Source organism: Lissotriton helveticus, chromosome 7 (genome assembly GCF_964261635.1).
Source record: "Lissotriton helveticus chromosome 7, aLisHel1.1, whole genome shotgun sequence".
NCBI lineage: Eukaryota > Metazoa > Chordata > Amphibia > Caudata > Salamandridae > Lissotriton > Lissotriton helveticus.
In genome coordinates, this window is record NC_136068.1 from 1,574,793,745 (window position 1) to 1,574,820,522 (window position 26,778).

At 46.8% G+C, this 26,778-nt stretch overlaps 1 protein-coding gene across 11 annotated transcripts in view; it reads left to right on the forward strand.

The window, feature by feature from the left end:
- Window positions 1–26,778, forward strand: part of KASH5 (KASH domain containing 5) — a 3,089,192-nt gene that overhangs the window by 2,749,877 nt on the left and 312,537 nt on the right. The gene's annotated exons all lie outside the window — the stretch shown is intronic.

Here is a 26,778-nt window from a genome sequence, read left to right on the forward strand (position 1 = left end):
TGAATAGACATTAATCAGTGCTAGCTTAAAAGCATTAGGCCAAGCAAGGACTACACATTGAATATCTTTGGAGTAGGTATTTATTGACTTGACAGTACAACCCAAATGGGATCCAACCCAGATAGTAAGTCCCCCTGACGGGCGGCCTCTCCCTCCCAATACTGCCGGGACATAAAATGATGCAAAACCTGTCCGATATTGCTCCGTTTGAGCCTAGGTCTCTTGGAAAAGGCACACATCACTTTCATCCACGAAAGAACCCTATTCTGGACCGGTCAATTTATTAGGCAGACCTGCCAGATTCCAGGATAAAATTTTAAGTGACTCTGTCCTTGAGCCCATAACCATATTCTCGGATGACTCCACAATTCCCTCCTCAGTTAAGCCCACTTTACCTACCAAAGAGTGCAATAGGTTGCCTTCTACAACTGAGTCAGCTACAGGCTCCTTAATTCTATCAGTGGGGAGTAGGCTGCTACTTAGGGTGGCTGGAATCAGTATATCCACCATCCATCTTTCAACACTCCTGGCCCTATGGTGCTAGAAATTTCTCTTCCGCCATCATCCAACTCTCCCCGCTCTGTCTCAGGGACTGTCTCATTAATGCCCCCAGGAGTAGGCCGCAGCTTAGAAGGATTCACTCAATCCACCATATCCAGGCAGCTAGATCTATTTTGTAGGCGGACGGCCACAGGAACTAAAGGTTCTATAAGCCTTCCCTGACTGGAACCACCCGCAGTTGGGCACCCTATCGTGATCCAAACTTGTTCAATGCCAGACCTAGTACACAATGGACCAGAGGGGTAAAAGTGCGACCAGGGAAGCGACTGGATAACTGACGTGGGTCTGGACTGACTCCACTCACAGATGTGAGACACCGTCCGTGTGTCTCTCAAATTTATCAGGACACAGTCTCCCATTGTGTCCTTTACTCTGTGACCCACCCATGACACGCTGCTGACAAGCAAAATTTCACTAGTTACATGTGGCGGGAGTGATCTATTTTTATTAAGCCAATCCGTAACTTTGTTCTTTAGTGACACGTGTGATTCCTCGCTGTCTTTCTTCAGCTCAGGTACCCCTGCTAGAACCACTACATAAGGGCTGGATTCGGGGGGGGGGTAAATCTATTCTTATGGGCGATCTTTTGCTATTGCACTGATAATGTGAGGATGCACTATGGTCATATCTAAATGTAGATTTATTTTGGGGTTGCTGTTCCAGACCGCAGTTAACAGCAATCGTTGCTGGCCCTGTTTTCACCAATTCTAAACTTCCAGCCCCCTGTACACTTTGATCGTCTGCCACAGACCTCGCTACACCCGTGGTGTTTAGATCCGGTGGAGTTAGAGATGTGTGTTTGTTACTAACATTGCTTAGTCTGGCTAGAACCCCAGAATTCTGAAACATTGGTAAGAGATAGTAAATTTGCTTCAATAGCAGCCAATCTGTTAGTAAGAGGTAATAGACAATCTGCAATTATAACCCCCACTTTGTCCCAAAAAGCATTGTTCAGAGTGGGCACAGACACCTCTTCTGTGTTGGGAAGAGTTTTCCGTCCATCCTCACCCATCCTTGTTAGCTTTGATTTACTGGGACAAGTTTTCTTCAAATGGCCCCTCTCCTGCTTCTTTTTGTTAGCTCCTTGCGTATTCTTTAGGGGTTCCTTTCTTCTCGTGGAAGGGGCAGTCTTTGACCTGGTTATGGCACATGATAGCTGGATTCTGGGCCCTGTTCTCTGGCACCGAATCTACCGACACAGTTGCCATTATAGTGTCCACCATAGGGGGATGGGCATTGCTGGTAATTGGACCATGGGCAGGAGAGTGATCCGACAAGAGCCCAACCACAGACGGACACTTAGTTGGAAGCGGATTGAGTGATAGCCGTCGTTCCGTTACTGCTATCTCTTGTGCGAGCACATTCGATGCTCTCATAATGAAATAGTCCAATGTTCCCATCATACTCCATCCCTTCGAGCCCATCTTTTCCTTGTTGACACCACTCGCCATCGCAGATATTTAGACAGTTTGCACAGTTTAAACCCCCCCAGTTGGCGTGACTTTAGCCAAGGCTTTGGATCTTACCGCACTATGATGAACACAAATGTCCTGAACCAGGCGTTGGAGGGTATGCTCAGCCCAGCCTACTCCGGCCTCGAACGGGCTCAAACGGGCCCACCCTTAGCCCGCGCGCGTCCCACGGGGGGAGAGGCAACGCTAAATAGCGCGATTGTGACGCCTCCCCTCTCAAGCAGCAGCAGCTGGACAACAGGTACAGGGGCTTCTGGGACTTGTAGTCCCCATAAGCGCAGCAACGACCCGGTGGTGCTGGGATGAAAGAGCTCTTGTTGTCCCTGTCCCACCGAGGCTAGTTGAGCTGCAATGAGGGCAGGCAAGCAAAGGAGGCAAAAAGCGAGTCCATGGCTGCGGGGGAGAGGCAGCGCTAAATAGCGCGATGGTGGCGCCTCCCCCTCTCAAGCAGCAGCAGCTGGGCAACCGGTGCAGGGGCTTTTGGGACTTGTAGCCCCCCTGAGCGCAGCAACGACCCGGTGGCGCTGGGATGAAAGAGCGCTTGTTGTGAAGACCTCGGGACCCCTGTCCCACTGAGGCTAGTTGAGCTCAATTTCGGCGAGCGTGTCTAAACAGACGTCCGCCGCAATTCTATAACAAACAACTTTCTCTGGCCATCCAAACTGACACCACAGGCTGATCATTCAGCTTGGGTAAGGTGGTGTAATCACCCCTTACTTAGATATAGTATATCTATATCTACCTTATATATAGACACATAGTAACCTATAAGTCACTCCTATGGTAGGCCTCGACAATCCTGGAGGCAGAGTGCTTGGTTTTATGTGAGAGGGTGCCCTAGCATGAGCTGAGCCCCTCTGCAGCTTTCGGAACCATGTCCTTATAGCTGTTCTATGGGGAAACATCGTTTAGAACGCGGTGTTTACACCGCAGTGCCTTTAGAACGCTGCCATACAACCAAGTCGTTACTACGACTTACCCTGGATGGCGCTGTTGGGCAAGGAATGTTGTAATTTTATATTCCAACACCTTCCCTACTGTTACGTGGACTGGTGTTGGAATATAAAATTATAAGATTCCAAAATCCGCGCCCTCCAACGCAAGTCGTTGTAACGACTTGCGTTGTAATGCCCGCGTTGTCAAGTACTGCGATCTTTTAGATCGCGTTGTACTGCCATACATCCGTTCTATGATATAGCCATACCATATACTCTTAAGTGCATTATAATCCTCACGGTTAATGCTAACTTTGGTTTGGCTTTATCAAAACATGTTGTGTAAGGTGTCATCAAACGCTTTGGAATACTACCCCCCCCCCGCCAATTCTGATGGCGGAGGTAGCATTCCACCCTTCTAGAGGGAGAAGAAATGTTGGTTACTGCTTTACCCGGTTAAAGTTAAACAGAGCCTCAGCATCACAAAATGGATGCTGCTGCCACAGACACGAGTCTGACCTCCTGCTGCTGGATGAAACTCCGGCAGGGGAGGCCTGGACAATAGGTTTCCTGCCCACCTCCCCAGACAGGCTTTTCGTGTATTGGGGCAGGGAGGGCTGCAAAATGAGACACTGCCTGGGGCACACAAGGTGCTCCATGCATAGCCCGGTTCAAACCAGTTGCTGGGGCACTCGAGCCCCAGCTCTGGCGCGAAACTGGACAAAGAGAATGGGGTGTAACCACCCCCTTCTCAGGGTCCACCCATAGGAGGGACCTAGCAGGTAATCCAGCCCCTTAATTTAGTATAAAGATAGGAGCTGTGTCTAGAGACATTAGATTATCCTGGAACGAAACTCTGAAACAAAACTCTTGAACTTCGACATTCTATACTAACTATAAGACGGAAGATATCTCCCTTGTGGTCAAGGAGTGACCACCCTGTTCAAACAGGCACCACCAGTAACTTGCCGGTTTGCTTTGTCGATGCTCCCGACGGAACCCGACGACTCAGCTACTCAGGACTGGACTTCCAGACTTCTTGGACTCCGACCCACATCCACAGCAAAGCTGAAACCCGTGGCGGACACGAGAGACGTGGGACCAGAGAGTGAAAGAGCATTGACTGAGCACCTCTGTTTCTGCCCGACTTTGAGCACTCGTGAACCTCCCACCTCCCAGCACGCCCAACGTACAGCGTCACACCGTCTCCCGACTTCCGGATTAGTGAGACTGCGGGCGAGTTCGTGCTGCAAGCCACATTTTGACCGCCGTCATCAGCCCTGCCTAAGAAAGACGGAGCACGGACCCGGAGCAAGAACAGCAAGTACAGGAGCCTAGACGTGCCGCGACGAGCGGTGTTTGGGGGGGTTTGACAGGGCGGGGCGCCCGCACCCCCTGCGGCGGAGTGAGAGCCGACCAGCCCGCAGCGCGAGAAGCGCGAGAAGAACGGGAAAGAACCGCTTTCCAGGACTGCGGCTGCCAGTAACAAGCCAAACATAAACTCATCGACAAAAGCTTTTAATTAAAGGTTAAAAGAATCTCATGTATGGTCTTGTGGAGGGGAGCATTCAGCCACTGGAGCCTGCAGTAGTCACTTTGTTCATAACTGGCTGAGCACCCAACCCGGAAATAGAGTGGAGAGGTGGAGGAAAGAGTGCGGGCACATAGAAACAGAGGTAAGTGAAAGAGTGAAAGAGACAATTTTACCCCCTTCGTTTTTCTCTTGTTTTTTTTTTTTTTTTTTATAATTTGGGGAAGTACATAGGGACAGAAGGAGTGAGGGTAGTTGTGCACCTTTTAAGCAGTGAATACCAATAAGGTAAGGTGAAGGAAATCTTTATCGCAATTTTGAGTAGGCTGGAAAGAAGAAACTAATAAAAAGAAAAGTAAAGGCAATGGCCTTAGGAAAATCTAAACCACGCAAAGCCCAGAAAAACCTTAAAAAATCAGGAAATAAATCTGGGACGGTGGAAGTGACTGATCTATCGAAAGGTCCGGACGACGCAAATAAAGATTTGGCAACTCCCTCCGGCAGTAGAGTAACAACCAATGATGCAACTCCTTCTCTGAACTCAACCCCATTGCTAGCGCCGACAATCTCCAAGTCAGTAGGCGCAAAAGGGGGGTCGGCGGTATCAAAATCGATTAAGGATTTTATTGGTAAACATTTTAAAGGGAAAGAGACAGCAGATAAGGAGATAAGTGTACCAGAGTCCCCGCAAACCATCGAGGACTCGGCTGCAACAAGCATGGAAGCTTTAAACCAGTCTGACTTTAACATTGATGAGATATTAATGGACCCTCGCTTGTCTTCATCACCAAGGATGTTTCAGTCGATATTCACCCAGGCTATAGGAGCAGAGGCGTTGAATGAAGAAAGAATAAACTGCAGCAAATCCTCGGGTGAAGGAAACATTGTTGGGAGGAAAACCAGCCTTAATGGACATGAAAGACTAGAAAATTCAAATGCGGTTGGATCTGATGTAACAGGAGTAGGTACGTAGTTTTGAGATAACAGGCTCCTCCAGCCTATCCATGCTCGAGGTTATGCTAATGCTTCAGAAAACCTTGTGGGGCATTTTAGAGGTTTCAGTCCTAAATAATGATATTTTGAAAAGACAAGGCGACCAATTTAAAGATATAATCGGGGAGCTTGCACAGATTAAAAACTTGATGCCCTCACTAGTAAGACAAGTAGATGCCCAGGAGGAAAATAAAGTGGACAGGGGGGAAGAAGCGGGAAGTGTGAGTTGTCACTTAGAGGAGGTACCTACAGAATATATATCCTATTGCCCAATGATTATAAAAAGGTATGGGGAAAAGAGGTGTAGAAAGCAAAATACAACACAGCGAAGGAAAGGGAAAAAGATCCCAGTTAATTGCCATCCGATGAAGCAACAGGAGTATGGGGGGGAATAACCCCGGTTCTTAAGGTAATGGACAAGGTAGTAAGGCAAGACACTAAAAAGCTAATCTTTGCAGATACAGGAGTAAGTAGCAGTAGAGCCGAGAAACAACCCGGCGGGAAACAAGGAATAGTATGGGAAAAAGTGAAAAGGTTACCATGAAGAATTACCCAGGGGCAAAGGAGAGTGCAGCAGCAGCATGGGAGATGGATACATCCCCAGGTGCGGGGCCTACTAACCCAACTCATGGGAAAGGTACCAAAACAAGAGGCATAGAAGAAGTAAGGAGGCATTCAAGGGAAGAAATGATAGTTGGTAATTCCCAACAACGACACCTAGAATTATCTGCAGACACCTGGATATTTGTAGAGCCAGTAGGTCTGGAAGGGGGGAGGAAAAGAATTAAGAAATTAAACCCCTTGAATCATTCCCAGCTCCTCTCCTCCTTTGCAAAGTGTCCCAGTCTAAGATATGTTAGTACTGCGGATTTAAAAGAAGTTGGGTTTACAGTTAATAGTAAGGGGGAGGAAATAACTAAGGTCCTACTCCACTCAGCACTAATAAAAGATGCAATAGAAAAGGCGGAGACTGAGATGCTTTGGGAAGGAATTAGAATACTAAAAAGGGAGGAAGTGCTGATGGACAAACTAGGGAAATCATTGGGAGAAAGACAAATAAAAATGATTAGCTTGGGCAGAGGTAAGAAAGATGCCCTTGAAATCACAATAATACCAAAAGATCAGAGGTGGGATGCTGAAGATGTCCTTGCTGGGAATAGATATAGAGAGTTGGCATACATGAACGGTGAGGAAGACGGTTATATGAGCAACATTGATTAGGAAGCAGCCTACCTATTCTGTCATGGAATGTAAACGGATACAATAGAATATGGCTACAGGAAGACTTTAAAAACCTCTTGAGGAAAAATGATATTGTATGCCTCCAGGAAACTTGGCTGAGCGACGAAACCCCTGCAATCGAAGGCTTCACTCACCATGTAAAACCAGCAAAAAAGAATATATTACAGGTAGACCATCTGGTGGTCAGCTGACGTTGGTCTCAACAAGGATTGTTAGAGGCATTGAACCACTTGATCTCAAGTGTAACTGGGCATTGGGTAGTAGAGTGCTAACCCTGAACAATATGTTAGGGGGCGAGAATCTATGTATTATAAATGTGTATGTTCAGAAAGGGAAAACAAATGAGTATAAGGCTGACCTGAAACGTTTAAAAATGGACTTGGAGGATTTATGTGATTGTTACCCAAGAGATGTGTTTATGATACTGGGGGACTTTAATCATAGACTAAACCCCAAAAAAACTGATTCTTGGATGAGGGATCTGCTAGGAGTATATAACATAGAATCTGCACAATTCCCCAGCTGTGACATCTCATCTCAAGATGATGGGTTCGGGCAATTGCTGGGGGCCATGGGTCTGGTCTGTGTAAATGGAAGAAAGGAAACGGACCAGCCCGCGCATCGCACATTTAAAGTAGGGCAACAAATGTGCCCTATAGATTACGTTTTTGTACAGGCCTGGAACTTCCATTTAATCAAGCAGTTTAAAATACTCAGGGTGGAGGGTAGCGATCATTATCCATTGCAGGTAGAACTCCAGACAAACAGAACCCCACATAGACAAAAAGTATTACCTCTAGAGGTGGAACACCCCAAGCGTCTTACCACGCGAATTACTGATGAATATTTAAAGAAACTGAGCGCCCACCAGATGACTGTTATTTTAGATGACCAAGCACCGGGAGAGGGCATATCCTGGTACGAGGATATAATAAGGCAACTGGTGGAACGCCTCAGGATAAAATTGCAGCATGGTAAGTATAAGCCAGTAAATAATGCGAAATTACAGACTAATAATAATAACCATTGGTTTGATGATGAATGCCGTAAAGTAAAGGCCGGTATCAGGAAACAGTAGAGACGACTTAGAGGTAACTTTAGTGACGAAGTAGCATTAGAACTTAGAAAATCAAAGACAAAATACAAGGCAATTATTAGAGACAAAAAAAGGGCCTTTAAGGATAAATGTTGGGGGAACCTATTAGAGGTAATTGAGGAAAAAAATGTGAAAGGCTTCTGGAAATTAATACAAGAATGCACGGGGAAAGTCGTAGGGACCTTACAGTGCTCTGTGCTCTGCGAGCTACCTATAGGAAATTTACGGTAAACGGCCAAGGAAGGAGGAAACATTACCCAAAGCCTGGACTGGAATAAGCGAAGAAATAAAAGAGCACTTTTCCCCTGTCCATATTAGAGGTATAATAACAAGGTTAAATTTAACGCGGGCCCAGACAATCTTCCAGCTGTCATTATAAAAACAAATATGGAATGTTGGGCGGTGTTCTTTTCCAATATGTTCCAAAGAATTTTAAACACTGGTATACTCCCGGATAGTTGGAGAGGGGCTATCGTAAGACCAATATATAAAAAAGGAGACGTAAACTCCCCAAAAAACTATCGCCTAATAAACCTCCTGGACATAGATGAAAAGGTCTTCTCCAAAGTAATTTTAGGCTTACTAAAGGATTGGGCGGATGACAAACAGATAGTACCCCCTGAGCAGGGAGGGTTTAAAGAAGGCCACTCAACGGTTGACCACTGTTTTGCTCTATGGTCCATCGCACGGAAGTCGATCGATCAGAGGGGTAATCTATTCTGCTGTTTCGTGGACTTCCGTGCAGCTTTCGATCTGGTGGACAGGGAACAGCTGTGGTCAAAATTGGTAGGGTATGAAATACAGAGCGACTTGCTCACCCTAATCCAAGCACTGTATATTGAAAACTGGGCGCAGATAATTTTGGATAGAGATGGAGGACTGACAGAGAGAATCCCAATTAAAAATGGCTTAAGGCAGGGGTGTGTACTGGCCCCCCTATTGTTTTCCCGGTTTTTAGCTGATCTACCCGAAAAATTAAGAGAGGTTAGAGGGGCGAATCCGAAATTGAGAGGAAACCAAATATCGTTCCTTTTATATGCCGACGATTTGCTGATTATGGATCAGACGGAGATAGGTCTCCAGAGAAAATTAAATAGGTTTAAAGAATACTGTACAACTAAAAGATTTGTGGTAAACATGGAGAAGACAAAAATTGTATGTTTTGGAAGGAGGAATACGAAGTTTTCATGGTACCTCGGCACAGTTTTGCTTGAGAGGGTAACAGATTATAGATATCTGGGAATGTGGTTTACTGGCACCCTGAAATGGCATACACACCTGCAAGCCTTAAAAATGAGAGCACTGGCTTCTGTGAAAGGCCTAAAAAGATTTATTAGTACCTATGGGGAAATGTCGGACAGGCCGGTCATAAAAGCCTACCAAGCAATGGTGCCCCCGCAATTTTTATATGGAGCCGAGGTTCTTTACCTAAGTGGCAAGACCTCCTGGGATAAAGAGGAGGGAAATATACTAAAAAGCTTATTTCTGCTGCCTGCATCATCCATGGTACAGGCAGCAAGACTGAAGCTGGGTATTACCTCCTGGGCTATATCTGCCTGTATGGCCCTTGTACGTTTCTGGCAGAGATTGGGAGCAGGAGAGCTCCTTAAAATTTCCCAATGGGCCAGAGAGGAAATTGCCACTAGCGAGTTACCATGGGCAAAAGAGACCAGAGCATCAATAAGTAAGGCTTATGGGGTGCTCGATCTGACGAAAGGTCCGCTGCAAGATCAAATGACAATAGGTAAGAAAGAATTAAGGCTTTTAGGGGCCGAAATGTCCCGTATATATGATCAGGAATACCTACTACAAAAATCCTCAGTGGCCCATATGACATTGGCCTGGGAGACTGATCAACATTTTCCTTGTGTAGACCGGCTACCAAGTTACAATTTAAGGAGGGAAGTGTTAAAAATGCGAATTGGGATAAACCCATGTTATGCGAACAATGGGGTTCGAAACCTTATGATAGGATGCAATGGTAAATGTACCTGTACATTAGGTACCGCCTGTGATATCCCACACATTTTACTAGATTTTATGATGTTTTTAGATATACGCAAGGAGTTTTTACGGCCGATTTTTAAAAACTATAATATTATGAACAGGATGCAAGCTGTTAACCTTTTGGTGGAAATGAAGAACTTAGATATAGCCTGCGCCCTGGGGAAATATATGAAGAAAATTAAGGTGTTCCTCAAGTGCACAGAGTAAGCGCTAAAAATTGTTTCACCTTAGTATCACATAAAGGTGGATCCCATAAGGGATTATAGTATTACTTGAGGCATGTGAAAGATCTGATGTATATGTATGAATTACGGTATTTTAATAAATTAGATGTTATAATACTCCGATTTTAAATAGGAAATTAAACTATATGTATTTTGACGTGTAATAATGTTTTATGATTCCGCTGTGTTATATTTTACTTGCATTTTTAGGATAAGAGACAAATTGTACTTTTATGGTTGTAACAAACTAAATAAAGTTTTGTTTGACTGACTGACTGACTGACGTGGGACCAGACTCCCTGGACATCCTACAAATTGCTAACTACATCGACTCCTGAGGTAACTCGCAGTCGTGCATTGGGCACGAGAAGCCCCAGACCCGAGCATCATCTGCACCAGAGCTCAGCCCTCCTCACTCCACGAGTGCCGCGTGGGGCCCGCTTCTGCATTTCAGCTCGACGCATCTTCCCGGTTGCTAGCCCATTGGCTAGTGAGCCCTCTGAAGACGATCCTTTAAATTTCCAATGCTTGCCTGGTTGCTCTGGGCTTGCTCCAGCTTACTTCCAAAAGAGAAGCGCCTCAGACCTTGCTGGTCTGACCTGAAGCAAATCTTCACTTCCTGCGTGGGTTGCGGTTACCAAGGCTCGTTGGGTCCAATCCGGATACCGACACCGCAGTCAACTAGAGCCTTAGTGGGACAGCTCGACTCCAGCTCCTGGTCATCGATGACGCCTCCTGGTCCTCGTGGCTGCAGAGACAAGCTTCACCTCTTCACCTGTTTGCATCGCGACATCACCTAGTTCCATCCTGGTTACTTCCTGGTCACTGGCTAGTGACCCAGACTCTGTCCCCTCTGCTTTCAGGTTGTTCAGTTCTTCAATCCACCCTTGGATCCACCCAGACACTCTTCCTTCGGCCGCCTGCAGCACTTCTTTTGCAGGTCTCCATTGAAAGCAGCGATGTAACCCGACACGAAAGGACACCTATGCACCCGGCTTCCCTGGGTGAGGTAACTCGAGTACTCCGGTGCTCCCGTGGGTATTGACTATCCAAGTGTCCTAGTTTAAAGGGGTTTCACCGTAGTCCACCCGAAAATGTCTCTAATCAGTAACTTTGTGACTTCTTCGTTTCCCATTGTAAGTCAATGGTAGCTCGCGACTGTGTTCCCACACTGCACGCGTCTCCCGTGGGTTTCCTACTTCCTAACCTTTGGTTCTGTAGTGTAGCTCCAGCGATTCTCTAGGCCCTAGGCCTATTCACTATTCCTGAAGTGGTTCTTATACCACTTCCTTAGTATATTGTTCGTGAGGCCCCTAGGGCAGAATTGTATTTGTGCATATTATAGTATGCTTAATGAGTAACTTGTAACGTATCTCGAACTCTGACCTCATAAAGAGTGCAGAGGGGTTGTGTTAGTAATAAATACATATATATTTGATATATACCTTGTGTGGTGTCCTTTCATTTGGTATTCAAGGGATTATATATGGTCAAACAGCTGGCTTCACATGCTCTCTGAAGTTTTAGTCTAAGACTGCTGGTCCACGCTACCACTAGGATAGCAGGTCTATAAGGTTGACTTTACAACCAACCACCATAAGGGTCGTTTAGACTGGTGCAAGGTGCCCACTAGAATAGTGGACATCATATACCAGGCTAACTTCTCACAGTTGGGTCATTTGTTCTTTGTACAATCCTGAAGGTCAGGGCCCAAAGATATCTTTTAACACTTCAGAAATAATCTCATTTGTCTGGGGAGGCGGGTGGGTTGCTTATGACTTTGATGAGGATACCCCTGGAAGAGAACTAGGATTACAGGTAAGTAACTTATCCTTCTCTTCCAGGGGATCCTCATCAATAGTCATAAGCACTGAATAGAATAGCAAGCCTATCAACCACCTGCAGACAAATGAGAAAACAAAGTGATACGATAACCAACAGCCGAAAAATCAGCTGTTGAACAGATTTCTCAAGGAGGCTTGCCCTACTTGAGTATCCGCTCTAATATCTGAGTCAAGACAGTAGTGTCTTGTAAACGTGTGAACTGATCTCCAAGTAGCAGCTGTGCATATCTCGGAGAGCGGTACATTACTGAGGAAAGCAGTCGTGGCTGCTTTCCCTCTTGTAGAATGAGCTTTGGGAGCAGACAAGAGCGGTTTCCCTGCTAACTGGTAAGCCAATTTAATGCAAGAAACTATCCACCTGGAGATGGACCTTTTTGTTGCTGGGAAACCTGTTCTGTCTGAACCATAGTTGACAAACAGATGTTCAGACTTTTTCATCGACTTTGACCTTTCTAGATAGAACTTCAAAACCCTTTTATGGTCTAATGAATGAAGGGCCCTCTCTGCTGGTGTGGAGGGGTTAGGAAAAAAGGTCGGGAGTGAGATAGTTTGATTGACGTAAAAATCAGACACCACCTTCGGAAGGAAGGCTGGATGTGTTCTGAGCACCACACTGTTGAGATGGAAGACTAGATCGGGTTCTTTGGAACAGAGAGCCTGTATCTTGCTCACCCTGCGTGCTGAGCTGATAGCTACCAAAAACTCGACCTTCCACGTAAGGCGTTGCAAGGTCGCCTTGTGGATCAGTTCAAAGGGTGGACCCATCAAGTTTGGACAGTACCAAGTTCAGTTGCCAAGGGGGCGAAGGGGGCTGAATCAGAGGATACACCTTCTTAAGGCCCTGTAGGAAGTCCTTCACCACTTGTAACTGAAAAAATGAGGGTTGAGAAGGCTAACGCCTATAAGCCATAATGGCCTCTAGGTGCACCTTAATGGAGGAAAATTTCAAACCTGCCCTAGCAAGGTGAAGCGGATATGGCAAGATTACATCCTCCTGTCCCCTGATGGGACTACAATCATTCTGCACACACCATATATAGAAGTGTTTCTATTTGCATGCATGAAAGTGCCTGGTGGAAGGCCTCCTTGCCTCTTTTAATATAGACATGCAGTTTTGTGACAGGCCTAAATGTCCATACTGGAGGACAGAAAATCAGTTGGGGGAAGGGATCGCTTGTTCTGAGTAACCAGGGTTTTATTTTTATTGGTTCCGGTGCCGATAAAAAACCCTCATTCACGTACCAAGGCTCGATAGGCGGTATATCTTGGTTCTCCGCCTTGTTGTTAGCTACGTGACAGCATCATCATTGGGTTTGATTGTGTGCTTCCTCCACCCAGAGGTGAACCACTGGTTAGTACAGTAGTGATTTAGTAATAAAGAAGAGGGAGGGGGGGGGGGGTTGCTGTTAAAAGAGGCTTCTGTTAACCAGTGATGATAAACTTTTATCGGTACTGGAAAAAATGCCTTGTTAAAAAGGTTTTGGCGTGTGTAGGAAACTTGATTAGGAGGTTTCCACACTGGGTTATGTCCAGAAGGAGGTCGACATCTTTCAGCCGTGAGTTGCCATCAAGGGGTCAAGTCGGCTTTCATCAGGACCTAGTATCTTATGTAAAACACAAGGGGGGGTGGGATTTTGTTCGGATAACCTCAAGTTAGGGTTAAATTCTAAGAAATAATAACAGACTAATAATAATAACCATTGGTTTGATGATGAATGCCGTAAAGTAAAGGCCGGTATCAGGAAACAGGAGAGACGACTTAGAGGTAACTTTAGTGACGAAGTAGCATTAGAACTTAGAAAATCATAGACGAAATACAAGGCAATTATTAGAGACAAAAAAGGGCCTTTAAGAATAAATGTTGGGGGAACCTATTAGAGGTAATTGAGGAAAAAAATGTGAAAGGCTTCTGGAAATTAATACAAGAATGCACGGGGAAAGTCGTAGGGACCTTACAGTGCTCTGTGCTCTGTGAGCTACCTAGAGGAAATTTACGGTAAACGGCCAAGGAAGGAGGAAACATTACCCAAAGCCTGGACTGGAGTAAGCGAAGAAATAAAAGAGCACTTTTCCCCTGTCCATATTAGAGGTATAATAACAAGGTTAAATTTAACGCGGGCCCAGACAATCTTCCAGCTGTCATTATAAAAACAAATATGGAATGTTGGGCGGTGTTCTTTTCCAATATGTTCCAAAGAATTTTAAACACTGGTATACTCCCGGATAGTTGGAGAGGGGCTATCGTAAGACCACTATATATAAAAGGAGACGTAAACTCCCCAAAAAACTATCGCCTAATAAACCTTCTGGACATAGATGAAAAGGTCTTCTCCAAAGTAATTTTAGGCTTACTAAAGGATTGGGCGGATGACAAACAGATAGTACCCCCTGAGCAGGGAGGGTTTAAAGAAGGCCACTCAACGGTTGACCACTGTTTTGCTCTATGGTCCATCGCACGGAAGTCGATCGATCAGAGGGGTAATCTATTCTGCTGTTTCGTGGACTTCCGTGCAACTTTCGATCTGGTGGACAGGGAACAGCTGTGGTCAACATTGGTAGGGTATGAAATACAGAGCGACTTGCTCACCCTAATCCAAGCACTGTATATTGAAAACTGGGCGCAGATAATTTTGGATAGGGATGGAGGACTGACAGAGAGAATCCCAATTAAAAATGGCTTAAGGCAGGGGTGTGTACTGGCCCCCCTATTGTTTTCCCTGTTTTTAGCTGATCTACCCGAAAAATTAAGAGAGGTTAGAGGGGCGAATCCAAAATTGAGAGGAAACCAAAAATCGTTCCTTTTATATGCCGACGATTTGGTGATTATGGATCAGACGGAGATAGGTCTCCAGAGAAAATTAAATAGGTTTAAAGAATACTGTACAACTAAAAAATTAGTGGTAAACATGGAGAAGACAAAAATTGTATGTTTTGGAAGGAGGAATACGAAGTTTTCATGGTACCTCGGCACAGTTTTGCTTGAGAGGGTAACAGATTATAGATATCTGGGAATGTGGTTTACTGGCACCCTGAAATGGCATACACACCTGCAAGCCTTAAAAATGAGAGCACTGGCTCTGTGAAAGGCCTAAAAAGATTTAATAGTACCTATTGGGAAATGTCGGACAGGCCGGTCATAAAAGCCTACCAAGCAATGGTGCCCCCGCAATTTTTATATGGAGCCGAGGTTCTTTACCTAAGTGGCAAGACCTCCTGGGATAAAGAGGAGGGAAATATACTAAAAAGCTTATTTCTGCTGCCTGCATCATCCATGGTACAGGCAGCAAGACTGGAGCTGGGTATTACCTCCTGGGCTATATCTGCCTGTATGGCCCTTGTACGTTTCTGGCAGAGATTGGGAGCAGGAGAGCTCCTTAAAATTTCCCAATGGGCCAGAGAGGAAATTGCCACTAGCGAGTTACCATGGGCAAAAGAGACCAGAGCATCAATAAGTAAGGCTTATGGGGTGCTCGATCTGACGAAAGGTCCGCTGCAAGATCAAATGACAATAGGTAAGAAAGAATTAAGGCTTTTAGGGGCCGAAATGTCCCGTATATATGATCAGGAATACCTACTACAAAAATCCTCAGTGGCCCATATGACATTGGCCTGGGAGACTGATCAACATTTTCCTTGTGTAGACCGGCTACCAAGTTACAATTTAAGGAGGGAAGTGTTAAAAATGCGAATTGGGATAAACCCATGTTATGCGAACAATGGGGTTCGAAACCTTATGATAGGATGCAATGGTAAATGTACCTGTACATTAGGTACCGCCTGTGATATCCCACACATTTTACTAGATTTTATGATGTTTTTAGATATACGCAAGGAGTTTTTACGGCCGATTTTTAAAAACTATAATATTATGAACAGGATGCAAGCTGTTAACCTTTTGGTGGAAATGAAGAACTTAGTTATAGCCTGCGCCCTGGGGAAATATATGAAGAAAATTAAGGTGTTCCTCAAGTGCACAGAGTAAGCGCTAAAAATTGTTTCACCTTAGTATCACATAAAGGTGGATCCCATAAGGGATTATAGTATTACTTGAGGCATGTGAAAGATCTGATGTATATGTATGAATTACGGTATTTTAATAAATTAGATGTTATAATACTCCGATTTTAAATAGGAAATTAAACTATATGTATTTTGACGTGTAATAATGTTTTATGATTCCGCTGTGTTATATTTTACTTGCATTTTTAGGATAAGAGACAAATTGTACTTTTATGGTTGTAACAAACTAAATAAAGTTTTGTTTGACTGACTGACTGACTGACGTGGGACCAGACTCCCTGGACATCCTACAAATTGCTAACTACATCGACTCCTGAGGTAACTCGCAGTCGTGCATTGGGGCACGAGAAGCCCCAGACCCGAGCATCATCTGCACCAGAGCTCAGCGCTCCTCACTCCACGAGTGCCGCGTGGGGCCCGCTTCTGCATTTCAGCTCGACGCATCTTCCCGGTTGCTAGCCCATTGGCTAGTGAGCCCTCTGAAGACGATCCTTTAAATTTCCAATGCTTGCCTGGTTGCTCTGGGCTTGCTCCAGCTTACTTCCAAAAGAGAAGCGCCTCAGACCTTGCTGGTCTGACCTGAAGCAAATCTTCACTTCCTGCGTGGGTTGCGGTTACCAAGGCTCGTTGGGTCCAATCCGGATACCGACACCGCAGTCAACTAGAGCCTTAGTGGGACAGCTCGACTCCAGCTCCTGGTCATCGATGACGCCTCCTGGTCCTCGTGGCTGCAGAGACAAGCTTCACCTCTTCACCTGTTTGCATCGCGACATCACCTAGTTCCATCCTGGTTACTTCCTGGTCACTGGCTAGTGACCCAGACTCTGTCCCCTCTGCTTTCAGGTTGTTCAGTTCTTCAATCCACCCTTGGATCCACCCAGACACTCTTCCTTCGGCCGCCGCAGCACTTCTTTTGCAGGTCTCCATTGAAAGCAGCGATGTAACCCGACACGAAAGGACACCTATGCACCCGGCTTCCCTGGGTGAGGTAACTCGAGTACTCCGGTGCTCCCGTGGGTATTGACTATCCAAGTGTCCTAGTTTAAAGGGGTTTCACCGTAGTCCACCCGGAAATGTCTCTAATCAGTAACTTTGTGACTTCTTCGTTTCCCATTGTAAGTCAATGGTAGCTCGCGACTGTGTTCCCACACTGCACGCGTCTCCCGTGGGTTTCCTACTTCCTAACCTTTGGTTCTGTAGTGTAGCTCCAGCGATTCTCTAGGCCCTAGGCCTATTCACTATTCCTGAAGTGGTTCTTATACCACTTCCTTAGTATATTGTTCGTGAGGCCCCTAGGGCAGAATTGTATTTGTGCATATTATAGTATGCTTAATGAGTAACTTGTAACGTATCTCGAACTCTGACCTCATAAAGAGTGCAGAGGGGTTGTGTTAGTAATAAATACATATATATTTGATATATACCTTGTGTGGTGTCCTTTCATTTGGTATTCAAGGGATTATATATGGTCAAACAGCTGGCTTCACATGCTCTCTGAAGTTTTAGTCTAAGACTGCTGGTCCACGCTACCACTAGGATAGCAGGTCTATAAGGTTGACTTTACAACCAACCACCATAAGGGTCGTTTAGACTGGTGCAAGGTGCCCACTAGAATAGTGGACATCATATACCAGGCTAACTTCTCACAGTTGGGTCATTTGTTCTTTGTATAATCCTGAAGGTCAGGGCCCAAAGATATCTTTTAACACTTCAGAAATAATCTCATTTGTCTGGGGAGGCGGGTGGGTTGCTTATGACTTTGATGAGGATACCCCTGGAAGAGAACTAGGATTACAGGTAAGTAACTTATCCTTCTCTTCCAGGGGATCCTCATCAATAGTCATAAGCACTGAATAGAATAGCAAGCCTATCAACCACCTGCAGACAAATGAGAAAACAAAGTGATACGATAACCAACAGCCGAAAAATCAGCTGTTGAACAGATTTCTCAAGGAGGCTTGCCCTACTTGAGTATCCTCTCTAATATCTGAGTCAAGACAGTAGTGTCTTGTAAACGTGTGAACTGATCTCCAAGTAGCAGCTGTGCATATCTCGGAGAGCGGTACATTACTGAGGAAAGCAGTCGTGGCTGCTTTCCCTCTTGTAGAATGAGCTTTGGGAGCAGACAAGAGCGGTTTCCCGGCTAACTGGTAAGCCAATTTAATGCAAGAAACTATCCACCTGGAGATGGACCTTTTTGTTGCTGGGAAACCTGTTCTGTCTGAACCATAGTTGACAAACAGATGTTCAGACTTTTTCATCGACTTTGACCTTTCTAGATAGAACTTCAAAACCCTTTTATGGTCTAATGAATGAAGGGCCCTCTCTGCTGGTGTGGAGGGGTTAGGAAAAAAGGTCGGGAGTGAGATAGTTTGATTGACGTAAAAATCAGACACCACCTTCGGAAGGAAGGCTGGATGTGTTCTGAGCACCACACTGTTGAGATGGAAGACTAGATCGGGTTCTTTGGAACAGAGAGCCTGTATCTTGCTCACCCTGCGTGCTGAGCTGATAGCTACCAAAAACTCGACCTTCCACGTAAGGCGTTGCAAGGTCGCCTTGTGGATCAGTTCAAAGGGTGGACCCATCAAGTTTGGACAGTACCAAGTTCAGTTGCCAAGGGGGCGAAGGGGGCTGAATCAGAGGATACACCTTCTTAAGGCCCTGTAGGAAGTCCTTCACCACTTGTAACTGAAAAAATGAGGGTTGAGAAGGCTAACGCCTATAAGCCATAATGGCCTCTAGGTGCACCTTAATGGAGGAAAATGTCAAACCTGCCCTAGCAAGGTGAAGCGGATATGGCAAGATTACATCCTCCTGTCCCCTGATGGGACTACAATCATTCTGCACACACCATATATAGAAGTGTTTCTATTTGCATGCATGAAAGTGCCTGGTGGAAGGCCTCCTTGCCTCTTTTAATATAGACATGCAGTTTTGTGACAGGCCTAAATGTCCATACTGGAGGACAAAAAATCAGTTGGGGGAAGGGATCGCTTGTCCTGAGTAACCAGGGTTTTATTTTTATTGGTTCCGGTGCCGATAAAAAACCCTCATTCACGTACCAAGGCTCGATAGGCGGTATATCTTGGTTCTCCGCCTTGTTGTTAGCTACGTGACAGCATCATCATTGGGTTTGATTGTGTGCTTCCTCCACCCAGAGGTGAACCACTGGTTAGTACAGTAGTGATTTAGTAATAAAGAAGAGGGAGGGAGGGTTGCTGTTAAAAGAGGCTTCTGTTAACCAGTGATGATAAACTTTTATCGGTACTGGAAAAAATGCCTTGTTAAAATGGTTTTGGCGTGTGTAGGAAACTTGATTAGGAGGTTTCCACACTGGGTTATGTCCAGAAGGAGGTCGACATCTTTCAGCCGTGAGTTGCCACCAAGGGGTCAAGTCGGCTTTCATCAGGACCTAGTATCTTATGTAAAACACAAGGGGGGGTGGGATTTTGTTCGGATAACCTCAAGTTAGGGTTGAATTCTAAGAAAGATTCATCTAGAATTGGAAAAGGTCTTATTATACCTTTTGTGAAATCAGTTGTGCCTCCTCGGGCGTGCAGAGAGTTGCTCGGCCTGCTCGGTCATAGGTTTGGCACAACTTGTGCTGCTACTGCCTCTCAGTCCCCGGCAACCACTCTACATACTGGAGGACCTCAGGATCCATGCTGCCAAGTTCAGTGACGGAGGGTTGGGATGGTGAATCCTCCCGTTCATCTTGGACAGCAGGTCCAGTCTGCACTGCAGCCTCTTGTGTGGCTTCAGTGACATATGTAGAAGATCCGGGTACCACCACTGCCTCGGCCATTCCGGAGCAATCAGTTTCATTGCGGTGTCTGAGGTGACAGCTTGGTCACCACTTTCAGGATGAGAGGCAGGGGTGCAAAGGCGTACACGAATGCCCTGCACCAGTTGATGAAAAGGGCATTCCCCTTCGATCCTGGCCGGTAGTATCTTGAGGTGAAGTCTTGGCATTTTCTGTTTTCTTTGTCTGTAAAAAGGTCTACGCTTGGATGGACCCAAGCTTGGAAGATGTCGTTGACTACCTCGTCGTTGAGAACTCAATCTTGCTGCTCTGCGAAGTGGTGACTGAGAGCATCTGCTTGTGAATTCTGCTCTCCCAATGGATGAATTGCTGTGATGGATAGTTTCCTCCTCAGCAGCCAGTTCCAAAGGGACTGTGCTGCCAATGACAGAGTCCTCGATCAAGTTCCCCCCTGCTTGTTCAGGTAGTACATTGTGGTGGTATTGTCGGTTTGTACTAGGATGGAACTCGCCTCAATCGAAGGAAGGAACACCTTGAGAGCCAGATGAACAGCCCTAAGCTCTAGCATGTTGATATGGCACAATTACTCTTTCGAGGACCATAGGCCTTGCGTCTGAAGAGCGCCCATGTGGGCTCCCCAGCCTATTAGAGATGCGTCTGTGATCAGAGTCTGAGATGGAGGAGCTTGATGGAACGGAACTCCTACTTCCAGATTGCCTCTGTTCATCTACCACGGATTTGGCGCTTTGGAAGCTTCGATAGACAGATCTTGTCTTCCCAACTCGATGACCGCTGATCCCACTGGTCCTCCAGATCCTGCTGTAGAGGACGCATTTTTAATCTGGTATTGGGCACCAGAAAAATGCAGGATGCCATCGATCCGAGCACAGTTTCACCACCAAGCTGCCTTCTTGCAGGACTTCCTCAGAGTCCTTCCGGTCTTCTTTGGGTAACTTCTCAGAGAACCGCTGCAGTGAATCCCATAATGCTCTATCGTACCGTCCCAATAGACCTGAAGCACTTGAGACCTTTAACATGGATGAGGAGGTACCACATACTTTCCTACCCCATGAGTCCTGCGTCTTGCTCTCCTTGTCTGGAGGGACTGTGGACGAGGAGATGACTGAATGTGTTTTTCTGGCTGCAGCCACAATCACTGAGTCCGGTTTTGGGTCTGATTTTAAGAACTCAGGATCCTCTACCGACAGGCGATATTTCTTAAGAATTCTCGCTGGAGCTGTCTTGAGGGTGGCTGGCGTGAGAGGCAGTAATGGGCGAGAGGACGCCTTCTGATTCAGAGTTTTAAAGATGACTGAAGAAGTACTCTGTCGGACAGGCACGCGGATGTTTAGTTTGGAAGCCCCCCTGGCAAGAACGTCCTGAAAAGTGCTTATGTCATCCACCGGAGATATCCTTGACGGTGGGCTATCCGTGAGCGTAGGTGAATAGTCTCCCTTTGAGGAGTACGTTGACAAGGTAGAAGGAGTCGGGGACCTGTGCCTTCTCCTTTCACTGTGAGATCTTGACCTCCTCCTAGGTGCTGGTACCGGGGATCGAGTCCTCGCTCTTCCTCTTGGAGGCAACAAATCTGCAGCCTGAGCTAGTCGAGCCAGGGGAGACCTGTGAGCCGGGCTGGATTCTCTTCTAGCCTCCATAGCACAAGTATGATCCGCCCAATGATGCAGGGGTTGCAACCATCTGGGGGAGAGATGAATAGATGCAGGCCTCTGTGTTCTATCAGGGGAACGTAATGGAGATTTCCTCACCTCCCGGTGAGCTTCTGCAGCATGATGAGAATCCAAGTGTGAGCCCTGGCTGCTTGAGGATGAGATAACCACCTCTGTAGTACGAGACTTGGAGATGGACCGGGGTGAACCTGCTCTCGACGTCGATGAAGGAGACGGAGAGAGGCTTGCTGGGGATGACACCGACAGAGACCTCTGTCTCGACGTTGCTCGTGAAGAGGATCTTTGCTTCGACACCGATATGGAATCAGGACCGACTGACTACCGGGCGTTTTGGAATGCTGCTGAGCTGGGGGCTGATTTCACTGTGGTGGGGGCTGATTTAGTTGATGGAGACCTGCGTGTGCTTCAAAATAATTAAAGCAAAACTAATTTCGTTCAGTACACGCAGGTCCCCATTAACAAAATCATCCCCCAGCTCAGCCGCATTCCAAAACGCCCAGTAGCCAGTCTGGCCCTGTCTGGAATGCGTGTGCCCCAGCGTTGACTGTCTAGACTGAGATCTGCGTTTCGAAGTTGACCCCGCTCTTCTATCCTTCGACGGAGTACTGTGCCTCAACGTCGACTGCTGCCCCAACTGAGGACTGCACCTCGACATCGATATTATTCTCGCAGATGGAGACACCTGCCTCGACGTCGACCGTGCTCTTATCGACGGAGGACTGTGCCTCGACGTCGAATGATGCCTCGAATGAGACCCCTGCCCCGACGTCGATCTTGGTTGTTGTTTCGACGGAGGGCTATGTCTGGACGTCGAACGTCTGCGCTTGGACGGAGAGGTGTTCCTCGCCGTCGAGCGTCTTTCCTTCGACGGGGACTGGTTGTAGGAAGGTGGATATCTGACTATGGTTGCCCCCAACTTTTTGCCTAGTGTTTAGCTGGTTTTCGACCTAGTTGGCCTGGGGCCCTGCTATTCAGGACCCCAAACTAATTGCTCTCTCTGTAAAATGGACTCCATGTACCTTAGGTACATACCTAATTGGATGCTGGGTCACCTTATCAGCCCCTGTACAGTGTACCTTAGGTACCCAGGGCATAGGTGTACCCAGGGCCTACCAGGGGCTGCAGCATGTATTATGCCACCCCTGGCTGGCCATCCAAACTGACACAACTGGCTGCTAACACAACTGGGGCAAGGTGGTGTAATCACCCTTTGCTGTAGATATAGTATACCTATATCTAACCCCAAAATGGACACATATACTCCTATCAGTCACTCCTATGGCAGGCCTTATCAATCCTGAAGGCAGAGTGCTTGGAATTATGTGAGATGGTGCTCTAGCATGAGCTGAGCCTGTCGGCAGCTTGCGGAACCATGTCCTTATAGCTGTTCCATGATAACGCTATACCATATACTCTTAAGTGCATTATAATCCCCGCTGTTATTGCTAACTTTGGTATAGCATTATCAAAACATGTCGTGTAAGGTGTCATATGCTTTGGAATACCACCCCCTCGCCAGTTCTGGCGACGGGGGTAGAATTCCACCCTTCTAGAGGGATAAGACATGTATGTAACTATAACCCCGGTAAAAGTTAAGCAGAGCCTCAGCATCACAAAATGGATGCTGCCACCACAGACACAAGTCTGACCTCCTGCTGCTGGGAGTCCTTCCAGCGAGGGAGGCCTGGACAAAGGGTTTCCTGCCTTGGGAGGTGCTAGCACCACCCCAGACAGGATTTTGTGTATTGAGGTAGGGAGGGCTGAAAGGAATGAGACATGCCTGGGGCACACAAGGTGTCCCTGTGCATACCCCGGTTCAAACCAGTTGCTGGGGCACTCCAGCCCCAGCTCTGGCGCGAAACCGGACAAAGGATAGGGGGTGTAAACACCCCCCTTCCTGGTCCCACCATTGGGAGGGACCTAGTCACTAGTGCAGTCCCCTTTAGCAGGATAAAGGTAGGATCTGGTCCCATTCCAGATTAGATTATCCTGAACAACTTTACGTTCTGCTCCCCAGAAGACTGAAGAATCTCCCTTGTGGGCAAGGAGTGTCCACCCTGCAACTGCAGGCACCATCAAGCGTCCTAGCGGTTCACTTTGTCGTCCTTCCTGCCGGAACCAGACTTCAGAGCTCGACGAGACCCGGACTCCCAGACCTCTCCGACCTCTACCCACATCTGCAGCACAGCTGAGACCCGTGGGTGCGACGAGACACGTGGGACCGGCCATCTTGGAGAAACTGCACTTCGCTTCCAGCACGACGTCAGAGACATCCTCGAGTAAGTGCTTTGGGGATTGAGAAGCCCGGGGCCCGAGCAGCTCCTGCACAGAAGACCAGCCCTCCAGCATCCACGAGATCTGCGTTGGGCCCTTTTGCTTGATTGCTGCTTGACCCGTTGTCTGGTCACTTGCCGGCTGGCTAGCGGCCTCCTAGACGACGATCCACGAAATCCACACCGCTGCTCTAGTTGCTCCAGACTGGCCCTTGCTCCCCTCCAAAAGAGGAGCACCCCGGCCCCTCCTGGTCCGCACCAGACGCCATTTCCACTCACCGCGTGGGTTGCCTTTGCCAAGGCCTGTTGACTCCAAATCCGGATCCGACACCGCCGACAGCGAGAGCCTGCGTGGGACAGCTTGTTCCTCAATCCTGGTCGTCGAAGACACCTCCTGGTCCACGTGGCTGCAGAGTCAAGCGTCCACTCTTCACCTGATCGCAACGACAGCATCTGGTTCCTTCCTGGTTCCACACCGGTCACTGGCTAGTGACTTTGAACACTGTCCCCTCTGCGTTCAGATCCTCTTCTTCCTCGATCCACACTTGGATCGCTCCGGACATCTTCCTCCTGGTCGCCTGCAGCATCTTTCTTCAAGGCTCCATAGACTTTGACACGGAAACCCGACACACTTTCACACCTATGTACCCGCGGCCCGTGGGTGAGGTACCGAGAGCATTTTGGTGCTCAAGGGTAGATTGACTCTCCTAGTGTCCAGGTATCCTGTCGTTTTAGTCGTAACTAGTCGGCACTGTCTTTTACTTACCTTTTCGTAATTTGTTCTGCCCATTGACTTTGTTCCGCATCTCGCGTGTGAGTTCACACTCTACACACGCGTCCCGTGGGCCTCCTGCTACTTACCTAAGGGTAGGGTAGTGTAGTCCCAGCGATTCTACAGCCTCTGGGCATCTCCATTTCCTCTATCGATTTCCTTATACCATTTACTTAGTATATGGTTTGTCGTGCCCCTAGGGCACCATTGTAATTTGTGCGACTTACTGTATTTTTCTTAAGAGTCTTGTCATGTGCTTAGCCCTCTGATCTCATAAAGAGTTCAGAGGTGTTTTGTTAGTAATAAATATATTGTTTATTTTTATAACAACCTGTGTGGTGTCCTTTCATCTGGTATTCAAGGGGTTATATGTAGTAAAACAGCTGGCTTCACATGCCAAAAGAGTTTAGCCTAAGACGGCTTTGTCCATGCTACCATAAGGTTGACTTACAACCAATCACCATAAGGGTTGTTTGGACTGATACAAGGTGATCACTAGAACTAGTGAGCATCATATATCAGGCCAACTTCTCACACTGGTGCCTCGACGTCGAGCTTCTTTACTTCGACTGCGGGCTGCGCCTCGACGTCGAGCTTCTTTCCTTCGACGGAGGACTGCGTCTCGACGTCGACAATGGAACAGACGGAGACTGATGCCTCGACGTCTAGTGTCTTGCTGGCGTCAATGGAGGGCTCTGCCTCGACATCGACTATAGAATATTCGACGATCTCTGTCTCAAAAGCAATCTACGCTGAGACCTCGACGTGAACTTCTACCTCGACGGCGAAGAAGTTGACTTTCGACTCGGCGTCGATGATCGGTGTTTCGACGTCGATGAAGAATCGACGGCGGAGGATCTACTCTAGACGCCGGAAGCTGATCCAACGCCGACAGAGACTTGGCCTTGGAAGTTGAAGAGCGGCGCTCCTGCGCATGGTCCCTCGACGACGATCCCGCCACCGGATCCTTCGACATCGAGCCCGATGCCGAAGGGGAACGTACCAGGACTTTGCTCCTTGATGTCGAACGCTCCCTTTTCTTAGCCTTTGCAGGAGACCTACCTCTTTCTGAGAGGCCATAGATCCTGATTCTCTCCCTGTCTTTGAGAGTTCTTTTAGACAGCTTCCTGCAGTGTGGACATGAGGAAGGAGAGTGGGAATCAGGCAGACAGAGAATACACACCTCGTGTATCTGACTTGGCCTTCTTCTTGCCACAGACAGGGGAAGTGTTGAATAAAGAAGGCATTTGACAGAAAAAAATTACTTCTGTCACAACAAAATGGGTTAACCTGCACTCAAATTCCAAAAGACGTTGAGTGAAGCCAAGAAAACCCCCCAAAAATCAGAGATTTTTTTAATGAAAAGCCAAAAAGTAGAGAGCTGTGAAACCAGGGTCCTGACAGAAGGAGCCGGAAAGAGCAACTGACCCAACTGTCACCCCTGAGGCATGATGGGAAGCTAGGGGTCATGGCTGCCTTAAAGGCACGGTGCCAGTTTTTGTTGAAAATGCTTTAATTTTCAATGCAGCCTGTAGGCTAACAATGTCTTTTTTTGCTCTTATGAGTGATTTACTCATTAAAAGACTGAGTTCAAGTATTACTTGCCCTCTTGTGTGTTTATGTATTGGCAAATGCAGTCTTTATGTGTGCAATTACATTGCTTAGCCTCCATTGAGGACTGCATTTGGACGGGAAAAAATGATATATGTTTGTGTATATATATATATATATATATATATATAAATATATATATATATGTAGAGCTTTACATATATGGTTTCCATATATACTTTTGTATTATTTCCGGGGTCCCCGCACATGGGCGGGAATATTCAGTGCTTATGACTATTGATGAGGATCCCCTGGAAGAGAACCTATACTTAGCAATAGAATTAGTGGCAGGAGTTGAGTTACTAATGGTGGCCTCTTCTGTCGGACTTCATCTCAGTTGGGAAAGTGTCATGAAGAAGACTAAGAGTCAGACAACCTTGATGGATGGGTTGAACAAAAAGGGAAATAAGGATTAAAGGAGGAAGGACAGCAACATGTATATATGACGGTCAGAGAAGGATGCGTGGGATGCGTAGGTAGATAAGAGGAATCGGATGCATGGGTGGTTGAAAGATGGTTGAAAGGTGAAATAAAGGATGCCTCCCTGTGTAGGTGAAACTGTATCGGTGATAGGAATCCTCCGGGGGTTTGATGGGTAAAACTCAAAGGCAAGCAAGGAAGGACGCATGGGTGGTGGTTTAAATAAAATTACAAATGTATGTTGTTGGTGAAAGGTTTGTTGAGAGATTAAGAAGAATGATAGCCATGTTTACTTTGAATGGATGGATGCCTGGATGGTATTC